General features: G+C 36.8%; 1 long non-coding RNA gene across 1 annotated transcript in view; it reads right to left on the minus strand.

Annotated features, from left to right (window-relative positions):
* Positions 1–15,920, minus strand: part of LOC103100375 (uncharacterized) — a 332,870-nt gene that overhangs the window by 191,997 nt on the left and 124,953 nt on the right. The window contains exon 3 of the long non-coding RNA XR_467681.3: positions 14,927–15,082. This is a non-coding gene — a long non-coding RNA (uncharacterized LOC103100375). The remainder of the gene's footprint in view (positions 1–14,926; positions 15,083–15,920) is intronic.

Here is a 15,920-nt window from a genome sequence, read left to right on the forward strand (position 1 = left end):
TAGAAGGCCATACCTGGAAACAAGAGATTCTGGGTTCAAATATAACCTCAGACATTTCTTAGCTGTGTGACCCTAGGAAAGTCACTTAATCCCCTTTTCCTGACCCTTACTGTTCTGCCTTGGATCAGTACTTAGTATCAATTCTAAAACGGAAGGTAAAGGTTTTTAAAAAAATAGCTGTGTGGGACTATTCCCTTCATCCTCTGAGTCTCAGGTTCCTCCTCTGTGACAATAATAATATTTGTGATTTGTAAATACTGATGATGTTATTTGAATAGCTAACATTTATGTCATGCTTTAAGGTTTACAAAGAGCTTTACAAATATTTGATTCTCACAACAATCCTGGGAGGAGGTAGATGCTATTATCACTCCCATTTTACAGATGAAGGTACTAAGGCAGTCAAAGGCTAAGGGACCTACCCAGAGTGGCACAGTTTTTAAGTGTCTGAGGCTGGATTTGTACTAAGGTCTTCCTAAATCCAGATGCAGAGCTCTATCCACTGTGATACTTGGCTGCCTATACTTGAAATATGTTATAGGTTGTGAAGTTCAAATATATAATCTATATAAAGTACATTGTAAGCTATAAAGCACCATATAAATGACAACGATTATAATTATGACGATAACAATGATGTGCTCAACTGTCGAGCTACTCTGGGGAAAATACAAGAAGTGTAAGATATGGTCCCTGGCGAACGGGCAATCTCACAAATAGATAACAAGTTGCCCATACTAAGCCAATATGTATGTATACCTACATAATCAAACAAAGAGTTGTGCATTAAATGGGTGGACTATTAGCACTATGAGGCATTCAAAGAAGAAAGCCCAGAAGAGTTTTATTTCATCTGGGTCACCCTTGGAATTCTCCACGAACATTGCTGTTGGCTTATGGAAACCAAAAGTAGAAGAGGTAGAAATCTATTCTGGGGCATTTGCATCTCAAACCAAAGCAAGAAACATTGTAAGAAAAGTAAGTTTTCTGACATTTCTAGACAATTTCTGACATTTGGTTCATGGAATCAAAAAACGTTGTTTGACATATGGCCACCATTATTTTATATTTATGACTGTATTTAATCTATAAAGAAAACAGGATTAACTTCCAGATGAAACACCATGTAAATGTTGCACTGTACCTTAATTAAAATGAGTATGCTAATTATGCCACAAAAAAAGTTCAAATAAACTCATGGGAGTTTTGCATTAATGCTTACATCCTTCCTTAATGCTTCCTGATGAGCCTAGAGATTACAGTGCATTAAGAATAAATATTAGTTGGAGTTTATTATATTAAAGATGCCATGTTCATAGTTTATGTTGTTAGTTGGCAGCTTAAATTAATTGTGACTAGAGAATATGGCAATACCTAGTAACACATGATAGATGATACATCATAAAATAATAATAACCCCAAATAATAATAATAATTAACATTTCATAGTACTTTAAGGTTTCCAAAGAACTTTGCAAATGTTGTATTTTATTTTGTATATTGTATTGTATTTCATTTTGTCATCCCAACCACCGTGGGAGGAACATACTATTATTATCCCCATTTTATAGATGTGATAATATCCCCCACCTTGGACTATTCCCTAACCAGTAAAATGTCATACCCTGCAGAGCACATAAGATCTGGAAGGGAAGGAACAATTTTTTTGGTTTTGTTTTTGACTATTTATGCTCAGTATCTAGCAGTGTGGCTGGCACATAGTTGGCACTTGATACATGATTGTTGATTCTTCAATTGTTTTCTTTGGGGGGGGGGTCCCTGTTTTATTTCATGCCTATGGGAAAATAACCTTTAAAAAAAATCAAGACAGGGGCACCTAGGTGGCTCAGTAAATAAATAAAGAGCCAGGCCTAGAGACAAGAGGTTCAGACACTTCCCAGCTGTGTGACCCTGGGCAAGTCTCTTAATCCTCCTCACCTAGCCCTTACCATTCTTCTGCCTTGGAACCAATACTTAGCACTGATTCTAAGACAGAAAGGAAGGTTTGTTTTGTTTTGAATATCATTAGAATTAAACAAGGGTGAAGCATTCCATCCTGCTTGTTACACTTAGATGATAAGTATATAAGGGCACCATTGGAGCTATTACTATCCAGTGAATGGTACTACTATTCAAAGAACATTCCATTCACAGCTCATTGACGCTGAAGTTGCTGCAATGGACTATGGTGCAAATGTGCACTTTGGGGCTCTTTAATGCATGGATTATGGGTACAATAGGCCCTTGCAGCTCTTCACTGTATAAACATGTGCTTGGGGAATTTAAATATGTGTATTATTGACCCAACTTAGTTTCATTTTTGGAACTGCTTGTCTGCACTGTGCTATATAGCTTTATCAGGGGCCTGTTCAATCCTCAGTGTCCATTGAATAATTGCCCTTTGGAGTAAGAAGCCTAACCTTTGCATTTACTACCTGTGTGACCTGTGTCAAGTCACTTAAGCTCAGTAGATCTCGGTTTCCTTATCTGTAAAATGAAGGGGTCAGAGAAGATGAACTGTTAAGGCTTCTTCTGGCCCTATCCATTGGTGCATGGGTTAATGAAAGAAGAGAGTAAGAGTGAATTCTGTCAAAATCCACTCACCTGCCTTCTTCTTTGTGGTTCTTAACAATAAAGCTGGCTGCCGCTTCCTTGAAAATGCTCTGAGAAAGAAGGATCAGCATGCATGGCTAAAGAATCACCTCTTCTACATGATGGCTATTTATTTTTTATGGAATGCTGGCAGTGTACCCTGCTGATTCCTCCCCCAAGGATCTAATGATGCAAATTAGATGGAAGCCAAATACCAGAAAATGGTAAGGCATTTATCCAAATGTCTCAATGCCTTTTTCCACCAGTCTTCACTTCACATATCACATCTCCTATGATAATCCATCAGTTTAAAGGAATCATTCGCATGCTTTGATAACCTATCACTAATATGCTATCCACAATCCAACATAATTTAAGCCTTTTTACCTAATGAATGGACTCTTACAATCATTTCAAATGCTCATATTTTTCCATTTTTGTGCAATAACAATAGAAGGTCTTTACAGGGTAGCCCTTTCTCCACACACACAGAGACTAATTTTTGAAAGGGAGCCCCTTATAACAATTGTCCTCCACATACAGAAGATCACTGGAAAGCTCTGAACTTCCATTTGCCTTTGTACAGGGTTGAGGAGTTCGTGAGCATTTGATGAGCAGATTTCCCTGCACAACATTTTTCTCTGCATTAAAGTTCTACTAAAATTTCTCATTGTGAAGTGAAGTTGTCTGGTTTGATCTGAAACCTCCAAATCTGTTAATAGATAGTAAAGGAGCAATCAGGCTAGCAGATTTGGGATTTACATGGGCTTTGGGACTGTCTAGTAGAGTATATAACCATAAGACAGTAACCCTGAGATACAAATCCCCAAAGGTGCTATAAGGCTCTCCCAGAGAATCCAGGAGATATTTGGAGAATTCCTGAATTATTAATTCCTGAATTAGTGACCAAGAAGCCATTTTTCCATGGAGATTTAGATTAACTCTTCAAAATCTTTAGCGAGCTGAGAATACCAAATAATGATGCTGAATCATTGAAAGATTATATAAAAGTATATTCTCTAAGTAGAAATGTGGAAGCCTGACACAGTGCATGTCAAAAACTTAAATGAAAACAGCATGGATTTGTTCTCTAAATGTTAGTCTGTCTGGAAAAACAGAACTGAACCATCATATTAAAAAGTTCTAGTTTCCCTTAAGGGGTCTTGTATCAAAACAGAATAGTTCTTTTTCATTATTAAAGCTCTCATTGGGGCAGGTAGGTAGATCAGTAGATAGAAAGCCAGCCCTTAGAGACAGGAGGCCCTGGGCTCAAATCTAATTTCAGATACTTCCTAGCTGTATGACCCTGGGCGAGTCACTTAACCCCAATTGTCTACCCCTTACTGCTCTTCTGCCTTGGAGTCACTTAACCCCAATTGTCTACCCCTTACTGCTCTTCTGCCTTGGAAACAATACTTCATATTGATTCTAAGACAGAGAGTAAGAGGTTTGGGGTTGTTTCAACTCTGTCATGATTTTTCCTTATACTTCCTTATTCTCTCTTTGTTGTAAAATTGAAGCTACCCTCTGTTTTCAAAGGTAAAACTTTAAATATTATAAAATAAATGTGTTGCATCTATGTCCAATCTTCTTACACTTTATTTATACCTACCATCACCACCAAAACCACCAACTGCAGTTTCTTTGCAATTCAGTGACCCTTGACCTCCTTACTATTCCTCAAATAAGACTTTTCATCTCCAGCTTCTAAGTATTTCTCCATGTCTGGAATATTGTCCCTCCTCTACCTCTACCTCCTGCCTACCTTGGATTCCTTCAAGCCCCAGCATAAATACCACCTTCTATAGGAAGCCTTTCCCAGTCTCCCTATTGCTAGTATATTCTGTCTATTGATTATTCTAGTTTATCCTACATCTAGATTGTTCAAAGTCATTTGTATATTGTTTCCCCTGTTAGACTATGAGCTCTTTGAGAGCAAGGACTGTCTTTTTGCCTTTCTTTATATCATCTGTTCTTAGTTCAGTATCTGGCACATAATAGGGGCTTACTAAATATTTATTGGCCAATTATAAATAAAAATTCAAGTCTGAGGGGACATTGGGGCAGGAGGGATAAATTTACTCTGGATTCCCACAGTCTATGCCAAAAAAAGAAAAAGCTCTGGTAGTTTCCATCAGACTAGAAAAGCATCAGGTATGGCCTCATTGTCAAATATCATATCCTTTTTCTGAGAACCAGCCTAGAATAATGAGATATTCATCACCAGAAGATTAGCTACCAAGTGACGATCTTTTTTCAGCCAGTTATTCATGAAGACCATCTATAAAAATCCCTGTGTTGCTAGACTCTATACTCATAAAGGAAAAATCCATATCAAGAAATCACACATTTTTAAAAATACTAAATTTGTACAAAGAGAATTAAACTGGAACAGAAAACCAGGGTTCATATTCTGGTTTTGCCACTTAAAAGCTGTCACTCTGGGCAAGTCATTCTACCATTATGGGTAACATTAGGGCTTTGGAGTAGGTTCAACTGAATTTAACTCATTCAGTATTTATTGAGTGGCTACTATGTAATACATTGTATTTAGGTACTAAGGATACAAATAACAAAACTCAAGGAATAGGAGGGGAAAGAAATAATATGTACACAGATTAGGTGAAAAAAGTATATATCAAGAAAAAAATAAAAGAATTTCAAGGTGGCAGGAAGTAATCTAACAAGAAGCAATCAGGAAAGTCCACTTACAAGAGATGGCCCTTCATCTAAGTCTTGAAGGAGGCTCAGGATTCCAAAAGGTAGAGCACTAAGTAGAAGTATTTGTATACAGGCATATGCACATGGATGTGTGTGTATAAGCATATACATATGTATAGCCACACAAATGTACTAGATTCAATCAGAACTTATATATATATATATATATATATATATATATATAAATAGATATAGTTTCATAGTAAAGCCTTTGAGATGTCTTTATAACCATTTTACTTCTTTCAAGAAAAAAATCAAACAAGGAGAAACAGAAAGAAGTGTAATAGAACTGAGTAGTGAGCATTTATTATGTAACAGCTGTGTGTCAGGCACTATGCTAGGCACTGAAGCTACAAAAACAAAAATGAAAGCATCTCTGCCCTCAAGGAGAACATAGGCAAGTAAATAAGAATGTGCAGACTATAAGATAAATAAAGGGTAATTTGGAAGGGAGAACACAAGCAGCTGGAAAGATCAGAGAAGGCTTCACATAGAAAGTGGCATTTAAGCAGTGTTTGGATGGAAACCAAGAGATTGGAAGAGATGGAGAGAAAGATAATGTACCTTTTAAGCAACAAAAGTAAATATATACTACTTCCTCTTCCCCTTCCAGTCTAATCATTCAGCTCTTCTAGAATCATAGCTGAGCTTCTAAAGCAAATTCTACAACTGTTTTATAAATAGTTTCCTATGAAAATTCAATAACAAGTATGACACAGTTTTATGCCCACATTCATATGGAATTACAGTATAGGTTTACCTACAGAGAGGGCACAAATTTAACATTTATTGAATTCTCATGTATAAATCCTGCATCTTCTGGATGAGAATGACCTTGAGAGGTCATCTAATTTGTCCTCATCTTCAAATAACATCACACTTAAACCATTTGCTGTCCTAATGATGGAGGAATAACATCATCTTTGTATTTGAAAGGAAGCACATTGCTTATCCTTATTGAATTTCATTTTTTTTCTTGTCTACTTCTCTAATATACCAAGATCCTTTTGAATTACAAACGACCCTGTCTTATATGATGCTGGTGATTTCTCTTTCATTCCTAGCATGACATCATTCAGAAAAATTGTGTACATGCTGTTCTATCATCCAGGTCATTACTGAAAATAGTAAACATTAGGAGCTTAAAAGAAAAATAAAATGGGAGTGGAGGTAGTGGCCAAATAAGTACATTTCTCCCCCAAGTCTCAGTGGGTTCACACATAAGGAAGGAATGTGTTTGATCCCAATTTTAATCCTCAGTCTATAATCAGTTGAGATTGATCAATGAGATTTAGGCCTTAGCTATAGTACATACATTAAAGAAATTCTCTAGAGGATTACATTTTATTCTACCTGACCAAATAGAGAATTCACTAAAGCATGCAGTAATGAGCCCGGATCTCCTGTGAAAAATTTCACTTTGAAGAATTTTTTCCCTACTTTTCCCATATTAAATGTGGGTTTGACTTTGGAAAATAATATACAATGACACCCCTCCCTTCATCTATCCAGGATCCAAACAACTAGAAAGTTTGAAGTATCAGATTTAATTTGGTTTTTTGAAGCTTGGGATGGGTTGCTTGTTTGTTTGCTTGTTTTGGGTTGGTTGGTTGAGTTTGTTTTCAAGACTATACTCCCCCATCTACCCTATAAAAGTACTTTAGGTGGTTCAATATATAGTGCACTGGACCTAGAGTCAGGAAGACCTACATGCAAATTCAACCCCAGTCACTTACTAAATATGTGCCCTTGGGCAAGCCACTTAACTTTTGCCTGTCTTTGTTTCCCCAGCTATAAATGAGGTTAATAATATCACCTAACTCACAGGGTTGTTGTGAAAATCAAATGAGATAAAATGAGGTAACATCTATAAGGCACTAAGCACAATGCCTGGTACATATAGGCACTTATTAAGTGCTTGTTCTCTTCCCCTACTTTTCCCATAATTATGACACTGAAATACTGTAGAATATGGAAGTGCCTTCTGAATCATCAAAGAAACACTGCATTTTATCTTGCATGGTCTTAGTGTCAAGGGAATTTGCTATATTTCATTTCTTTGAAAATCGATAGTCTAGCTATAGCTAGATATAGCTATATCTGGCAATAATTATTCATTGCTCCAAATCCATATGGGTTAATTAAAGTAACACAGAGACTAAGTACTTCAACTGATGGGCTGTGACCAAGCCAGCTACTAACCTTGTACATTTCACAGAAATTAATAAAGGCAGCAATGGTGCAAGAAGTTCTCTAGCTAAAGTTTGAGAAAACAAGGTCAGTCCAGTCTAATGCTGGCCTTAAAAATATACACACTCTCCCATGCAGCTTTAAAAGGACAAATTAAACTCAAGATTTTGTGTATTTGTCAGACTTGTCAGATTACTGAAACAAAACACATGAGGCCTGAATCCTTGACCTCTTTCTCACCAAGACTTGCTCTTGGTTCTTGTAGAGAACTTCTACCTTTAGATCCTGCTTCTGATCCTCCTCCTTTAGATCCTCCTCTGATATTTCCTCCTATCTGGCTCCTGTAAACTAATGTGAATATGGGATTAACTCTCCCCTGCCTCTTTTTAGATTTAATCACCAGAAGTGTATACACCCTACTTACCCTTAAGTGGGGGAGGTCTGTGGCCACCTGGTAAACATCATCCTAAGTAGTACCTCATCCCTTGGATTGCTCTGTTATTCCAAGCTTCCAATCACCATCTCTGCTGAAACTATCTAGTAAGGGGAGGGTCTAATATGCATCATAGAGGTTCACAGTCTTCACCAAACTCCAGACACAGGCCTCATGTCTTAGACTGGTTCTATAACCCAGTTAACTAGAATATTCAATAAACCAGAGTACCCTATTCTATAATCATTTGGGGAAAATAGGGTTTTGCTATACTGAGATAACTCTGACAAGACTATTACCTGAGCACTCACACTCCCTCTGAGGAAAATAAAATGCTTATGTTCCAAGAATTTTGCTCAAAATTTTGCTCAGCACCTCCCTTCCATTCAGAGGCCAACCTTGACCTTTGCTGTTGTTCCCACAGCGACCTCCCATCATTATTGCTTTTTTCCTCAAAACTTGAGGTAGGAATTGATAGAGGTAAGTGAAAGTTGAAGAGATGATAGAATTGTGGGGAATAAACATTAGGATAAGAGGTTCAGTACTCTTAGTTGTTCCCTTTGCAGACTGAATGTTGATCACCTAATCCCTACTGTGGGCCATCTGTCTTCCTCCCCCAGAAAATGGTTTCTCTGCACAAATACATGTGCTAAAAAAGCCTACAGGGGACTACTTGGGTGAAGTTAGAAAACCTCTGAGGATTGCTAATAAGGTTCTCCCATATGGCAAAAGAAGTTTAGGTGCTAGTCTGTCTGAAAGTGAGAATGAGACTATAAATAACCATAGGAAGTCTCTTTTTTTAGTTCTATGTATCTAGAATGAACTATGATTTATGAAGGAAATGGTTTACCCTCTGTTAAATTTAATTTGTGGTTGGACTCTGAATATTTAAATAGGTGGTCACCAGGGATTTAATTTCTAAATCTCAAAATGAATTACTAAAGTAAATGGAATTTATGTTGATTTATTTGCAATAGAGGGAAGATATTAAGGAAGAGAGAAAAGGGAAGAGAGAGAGGGAGAGAGAGAAAGAGAGAGAGAGAGAGAGAGAGAGAGAGAGAGAGAGAGAGAGAGAGAGAGAGAGCGCTCTGGCTTCCACTGAGACCAGTTAGAAATTCAAAGCCCCGGCCAGGGGAAGAGAGTCTCGAGATGATGGGCCTTTCCTGGAGGCTTTATGCCTCCAGAAAGGTGGGGTCCCTAAGTCAACCTTTCACTTACCAAAGGTAACCATCTAAATGGAAAGAAGTCTGGGTGTCTGTCTTCTGGTCACTCCTCAAATGTCTGTCTTCCAGTCTCTCCTCTGAGTCAGAAAGCTCTTCGATCTCCTCAAATAGAATAGCAAATCGAATCTAATATCTTCTTTTGGCCTTTGATCCTCTTTTTAAAGATCTTTTTCTCTTGTGTTACCTCCCCTAAATTTCACGTCTACCAATCACAGCAGACACTTTTCTCCAGGACTGCCCACTCTTTGGTTCACACCTTCTTTGGTTAGATTATATCTTTTTTGGGTTACTTAACATCTTTTTTGGTTAGTTCACCCTTTGTAGTTACTTAACACCTTTTTGTGGTCAAAATGGGTAGATCTACTTAAAATACTAAGTTATCACCTTTTGGGGATTAAAATCTAAAAATAGATTGTGGATTACAATTCAATCTTCCCAATAAAGAAATTTCATTGTTATAATCAGGAGATAGCTAAATCCAATCTTAACACCTCTCTGGGTCCTTTATTTGCAGAATAAGGACATTAATATCTTATCTGTCTAAAGGCAAAGGGATGGGTCAGATGGCAGAAACATTGATTTAAACTTATGGATTCATTTATCATAGATTCAATTATCATCTTTATTCAGATGATTTTCAGATCTATTTTTCCATCTCTAACATCCTTTCTGAACTCCAATCTTACATATCTTAACACTTAGCATAACACTTAACATGTCCAACCCTGAATTCAGCATTTTTTCCTCCTTTCTTCTAAGAAAAAAGCATTACTGTCAAAAGCACCACTATCAAAATGAAAAAAGTTGGAGGGAATGTGGCAGAATTGGAACTCTAATGCATTACATTGCTGGTGGAGCTGTAAACTGATCCAACCACTCTGGAGGGCAATTGGGAATTATGCCCAAAAGGCTATAAAACAATGCATACCCTTTGATTCAGTAATACCACTACTAGGTCTGTACCTTGGAGAGATCTTTTTAAAAAGAGGAAAAGACTTACTTGTACAAAAATATTTATAGCTGTTCTTTTTATAGTGGCAAAAAAATTGGAAATTAAAGGGATGTCCAACAATTGGAAAATGGCTGAGCAAATTGTGGTATATAATATGATTGGATACTATTGAGCTATAAGGAATGATAAATAGGATGATTTCAGAAAGAGTTGAAAAGACCTACATGAACTAAAGCAGAGTGAAATAAGCAGAACTGGGACAACATTGTACATAGTAAAAGCAGTATTGTGGAATGATCAACTGTGATAGACAGCTACTATCAGCAAAACAAAGATCCAGGATAATTCTTAGGGACTTCTGACAAAGAATGCTATCCACCTCCAAAGAAAGATCTGTTGGGGGTCAGAATGCAGATGAAAGCATATGGTTTTTCAATTGTTTATTTGGGTTTATGTTTGGGGGTTTGGGTTTTATAATTACTTACAAAATGGAACAATATGGAAATGTGTTTGGCCTGATAGCAAATATACAACCCAGATTAAATCATCTGTCAGCACCAGGATGGTGTGAATTTTAAAATCTCCATCTTGGTCTAGCACCCAAAAATTGTGCACACCCACACTACACGGGCATGTGCTAGTCAATGACAAATCAGAAATAACTAACTGCCCACCTGGGCTGGCCTAAACCAAGCTTGAGCCACCATTGGCACGTGCGAGGCACAGGAATTGATGGAGAGAGCAGCCTCTGGAATTCACTCACTTCCTGTAGACAGGGCTAGACAACAGTTCGTGTTAGAAACTTGAACAGAGAGGAGGCCCGCAGACAGCTTCCCTTCAGATCCGTCACGTGAGTCAAGGACTGATTCCTTCCACCTTGGCCCTTTGGGCCTAAACTCCCTCTGCCTTGGTCAGAGGTTGAGTAGCCCCTTTCCCTTTTCTCTTCTCTCCTTCTCTCCCTATCCTTTTCCCTACTCCCATTGTGATTAAACCTCCATAAACTCCATTCTGACTTGAGTGTTTCATTTTAGGAATTTCATAAGTAAATTCCTTGGCAGCCATTGTTCAATATTATAATAATCTTAAAAGGTGAAAATTTTCACCACAACAATGGGGAAGGGAAGGGAAGAAGATAAGTTTGATCATGTAACTTAAGAAAACTTGTGTGGAAATTTGTTATTGCATGTAATTGATTAAAAAAAAATTTCTTAATATATGTATTTTTTTTTAAAGAGTATCACCTTCCTTCCAGTCATTCAGGTTTGCAACTTAGGTGTCATCTTCAGCTCCTGTCTTTCTAACTCCACATATCCAATTGGTTAAAATTCTTAATGTACATTTCCCATATATGCCATACCCCCTTGTCTCTTCTAATGCTGATTCCATCCTGGAGCTGACCATTATTACTCACTCTTGGATTACTGCTATAGCCTGATGGTTGGTCTCTCTGACTCCCTACCATTCAAGTCCATCCTCCATTCAACTGTCAAAACAGTCATCCTTAAGCTATTTAATAAATTCTAGTAGTTCCCTGTTATCTCCAGGATTCAACATGAAATCCTTTCTTTGACTTAAAGTCCTTCATAATCTGGACTCTTCCTATCTTTCCAGGCTTCTTACAACTTCCATCTCTCCACTTAGAGATACAGTGACACTGGTCTCCTTGCTGTACCTTCAATACAATATATCATCTCTCCACTCAAATCATTTTCACTGGTTGCCCCCATACCTGAAACTCTTTCCCTCCTTATCTCTGCTTTCTAACTTCCCTGGATTTCTTCAAGTCTCAGCCGAGAAGTCTTTCCCAGTCTTCCTTAACCTTATTACCTTCCTCCTAAGACTATCCTCTATTTATTCACTATAAATCTTGTTTGTACAGTGTTGTTTTTATGATATCTTCTTTGTTAGACTGTGACCTCCTTGAGGGCAAGAATTTTGCCTCCCGAACACTTAGCACAGTGACTGATTGATTCACATCATCTAATTTAGCCGTTTTGTTCTATAAATGAAACAATAAAGCTGATGAGATGAACAATTTGCTCAAGGTCATACAACACAAGCAATAAGTAAATAGAGCTGATTTTTTTATGACAGATCTATCACTTTTTCTACTTTATCACATTTGATCCATTGAAGTCTCCTCTAATTCTAAACAATATAATGATAAATTCTATCCCTACTTTGCAGGTAGAAAAGCTGAGGCATAAGATATAAAAAAGGAAAAAATTCAAGGCAAATGCTGTGCTGGTCTCAAAATCTTCCTAGCAAAATCACAAATAAATCTGTGTTAATCAGGGACTTTCTAACTGAGAAGCATTTGTTTGTGAAGGAATTTATATAAAAGAGATTTTTGTGCCGGTGAACTTGAGATTACTAAATAAATTAATGCTGTGCACTGGAATGTTATATTGTCTTGTTTTTCTGACCATGTTAATGGTGGTTGAGGTTAATGAGATAATTAATTTTATACTGTACAGTCCACCCAGCACAAAGATTGTTTCTTTTCATGTACTAACTCAGTGACTATGAAGGCTCCAGTCTCTTTGTGGAATAGGTCCAGGTTTTGAATAGCTTGAGTAAAAAGGGTTATCACTGTCAATAAAAATATTGATTAATTATCAAGGTACTGTAGCCTAAAATGGAATCAACTGTAAGCAAATAATAATAATGTACCGACCAAAATTCTGTATGTGTGGCTGTATGTGAATGTAAGTATAAGAGAAAGGAAGAAATTCAGTTGGTGGCAAGGTCACCTGGAAAAGAAAAGCTTTCCTCTGCATGAGAGATTTAGGAAGTTCATGATGATTTATGAATCAGTCATTCTTTTCTGTTTCTAGAAATGTGTTCAAATATCCTCTTGGTCAAAATTGTATCCCTTTACAAGCTATCACAACTCCCTCACCTGATTCTGTCATTTGAGTCCTTCCTCTCTGACAATTAAGACTATATCCATGTTTATGAATTGAAAAGAAATTAACATCGACTATTCATATTCCTTTTGCAAATGAGCAAGTGAAATCCTAAAAGAGAATTGCAAAGTTTCCATGATTGCTTTTAAAATATTTTTCCTTCCAAAGAAACAGTTTAAGGCAAAATATTTAAATATAGTGCAGAGAGCAAAAGAAAAAGACAGAGAGGGAGAATGAGAAAGGCAGGGAGGGACAGACTAATGGGCAAAAAACCCTTTTGCCCACATGAAGAATGAATACTAGACTCATTGAATGCTCATGAGAGCTTTTTTTTCCCATTACTCCAAATCTCCTTTTTATTTCCTGAGCCTGGCTTAAGCTTGGCATTCCATTTGATTTCCTTCTTCTAACTGGAACATTTGTATTTTATCTGTAAGCCTGGCACTGAAATAAAGCATACACTTAAAGAAAAAAGGGATAGACAGACAACAAAGAAGGAGCAGAGAGAGAAAGAAGAGAAAAAGAAGAAGACAAAGAGAGAGAAAGCAGCAGCTAAAATATGAGTATTGGCAATTTTCCAACATACACACCAAATGCATTCTAACCAGCTATTTGGAAAGAAAAGGCCAGAGCCTTATTTACATAAAATAATGACCTAACAATAAGCCACAATTAATCATGGACTTTCCATAGCCAATATCAGTGTGGACTAATCTCAGCAAGGTCTTCTCAATGAAAGACAACTTCCAGTTCCAATGGGAAATGTATCCCCTTTAAAGCAAAACTTTCCTAGTCATCTTTTCTCTCTGAAACACATACATTAACCATTTCTTCCAACAATAACAACAGTACCTTTTTATAATTGTGTCTCTCTAGCATTTTATTTGTATTCTCTTCCAATTACACATAGAATGGTCTCAATTTCTCTGTTGTTACTCTTTCTCAATAAATTATAGACATTCACTGAAATTCACTTGGGGTTCTCTTAGCCACAATAGCCAAAGAAAAAGCATTATTTTTTAAAATGTTATCAAAGCTTTCTAAACTTTAATAATTTTGTATATAGACAGGCTGATTTTAGTATTCTAGGTTATAAACATAAATAAACAATTGCCAGAATTCTCCTTGTAATGATTTCAATATAGTAGAAAGGCCCCAGCTAATAGAGATTCATGGTTTCATATGCAATTCACTTTTTCTGTTCCTCAATATGAGCAAAAAAACAGCAGGTTGACACACTGGTCTTATGAACAAGAACAAGGTCAGGGAAAGAGAAATTCATTTCCCTATTTAGGGCTCATATATTAAAAGAAAAAGCAGAGAATTGTGGCATATGATTATGACGGAATACTATTCTACTATAAGAAGAGAGCAATATAATTTAAGAAAAACCTGAAAAAATCTACAAGAACTAATGCATATTGAAGTAAGCGGGACCAGAAGAACACTGTACACAGTAACAGCAATATTACATGATGATCAACTGTGAAAGACTTAACTATTCTAAGCAATACAATGATCCAAAGCAATTCTGAGGGACTTATGCGAAAGAATACTATCTACCCCCAAAGAAAGAACTGATGGAGACTGAATGCAGGTTGAAACAAACTAGTTTTTAATTTTAGCTTATTTATGTTTTTATCTTGGGATTTTGGTTTTATGTGAGTATTCTCTCACAGAATGACCAATATAGAAATGTTTTTCATAATCATACACAGATAACGCAGGTCAATTTTTTACCATCTCAAGGGCATGGGAGAGAGACAATTTAGATCTTATAATTTTGAAAAATGTATGTTAAAAATTGTCATTATATGTAATTGGGAAAAACAAAATATAAGGATGTCAGAAAAAGTGTCATAAAAAAAGTAGAAAATAAGGTATTTTCCCCAACATCTCAGCTTACAGGCAAACAGGAGTGATGGTGGCTTCTGAAACTCATCTAATATCAGGCAGTGCTGATCATGGCTCCAATCTTGGATACCCAGGTCAACCTGCCTGCTGGAGCATCCCACTTGCATTCACAGTCATGCTGCTACTTCTTCAGTCATGGTCATCATCTCTGAAGAAAAGAAAGAAAGACTATTACTTCTTTTACAAAAGAGAGGTTGCATTGAAATTCCCAGATGGGAGAAAACTAGTCCTTTTCTCCAGCAAAGATCATCAGCCTGTGAATATCGTTTCTCTAGCCAGAAAGAAAGCAATTCAAAGAGATAAAAAGGAAGGACAGCATCTCCTGGGCTATACATAAAACAAAAAGAACTAGAGAAAGGCCTTACTGTACATAGGGTAGTTTCCTTGTGGATACCTGTGGGAAGGCATGGTTAAGAGCCATATGGAGATGAATAGATTGCTATCTGCCTCTTTTTAAGAAGTGGCCCCATCACTGAAATCACAGCTCCACCTGAGAATCAGGCCTGGGTCCCAATTTTAGCATGAATAATGAATTCTATAGATAATAATATAGCATTTATATATCTCATTTAAGGTTTGCATAGTACTTTACAAGTATTATTTCATTTTATCCTCACAGCAAATCAAAGAAATAAGTGCTATTATTACTCCCAGCTTACAGATGAGGAAACTGAGGCAGAAATTAAGTGACTTGCCTAAGATCACATAGCTAGTAAGTAAATCCGAAGCTCAGTTTGAGCTCATGTCTTCCTGACTATGGGTCCTGTACTCTATCCACTATCTCTAGCCTTCTCTGATCCTCCTCCTTTTGATTTATTTCTCTTTGTAGGTCATTGTTTTTATCTTTTATTTTCTTTGCCTCATTTTCAAGCTGGTCAATCTGGCTTTTAAAAACTATTTTCTTGTTTGAGTTCATGTGCCTCTGTTTCCAGATGGCCTATTTTGCTTTTTAAGTTCTTTTCCCAATTTTCTTCAACCTCTCTTAA

The sequence above is a fragment of the Monodelphis domestica genome, chromosome 4 (assembly GCF_027887165.1).
Source record: "Monodelphis domestica isolate mMonDom1 chromosome 4, mMonDom1.pri, whole genome shotgun sequence".
NCBI classification, from domain to species: domain Eukaryota; kingdom Metazoa; phylum Chordata; class Mammalia; order Didelphimorphia; family Didelphidae; genus Monodelphis; species Monodelphis domestica.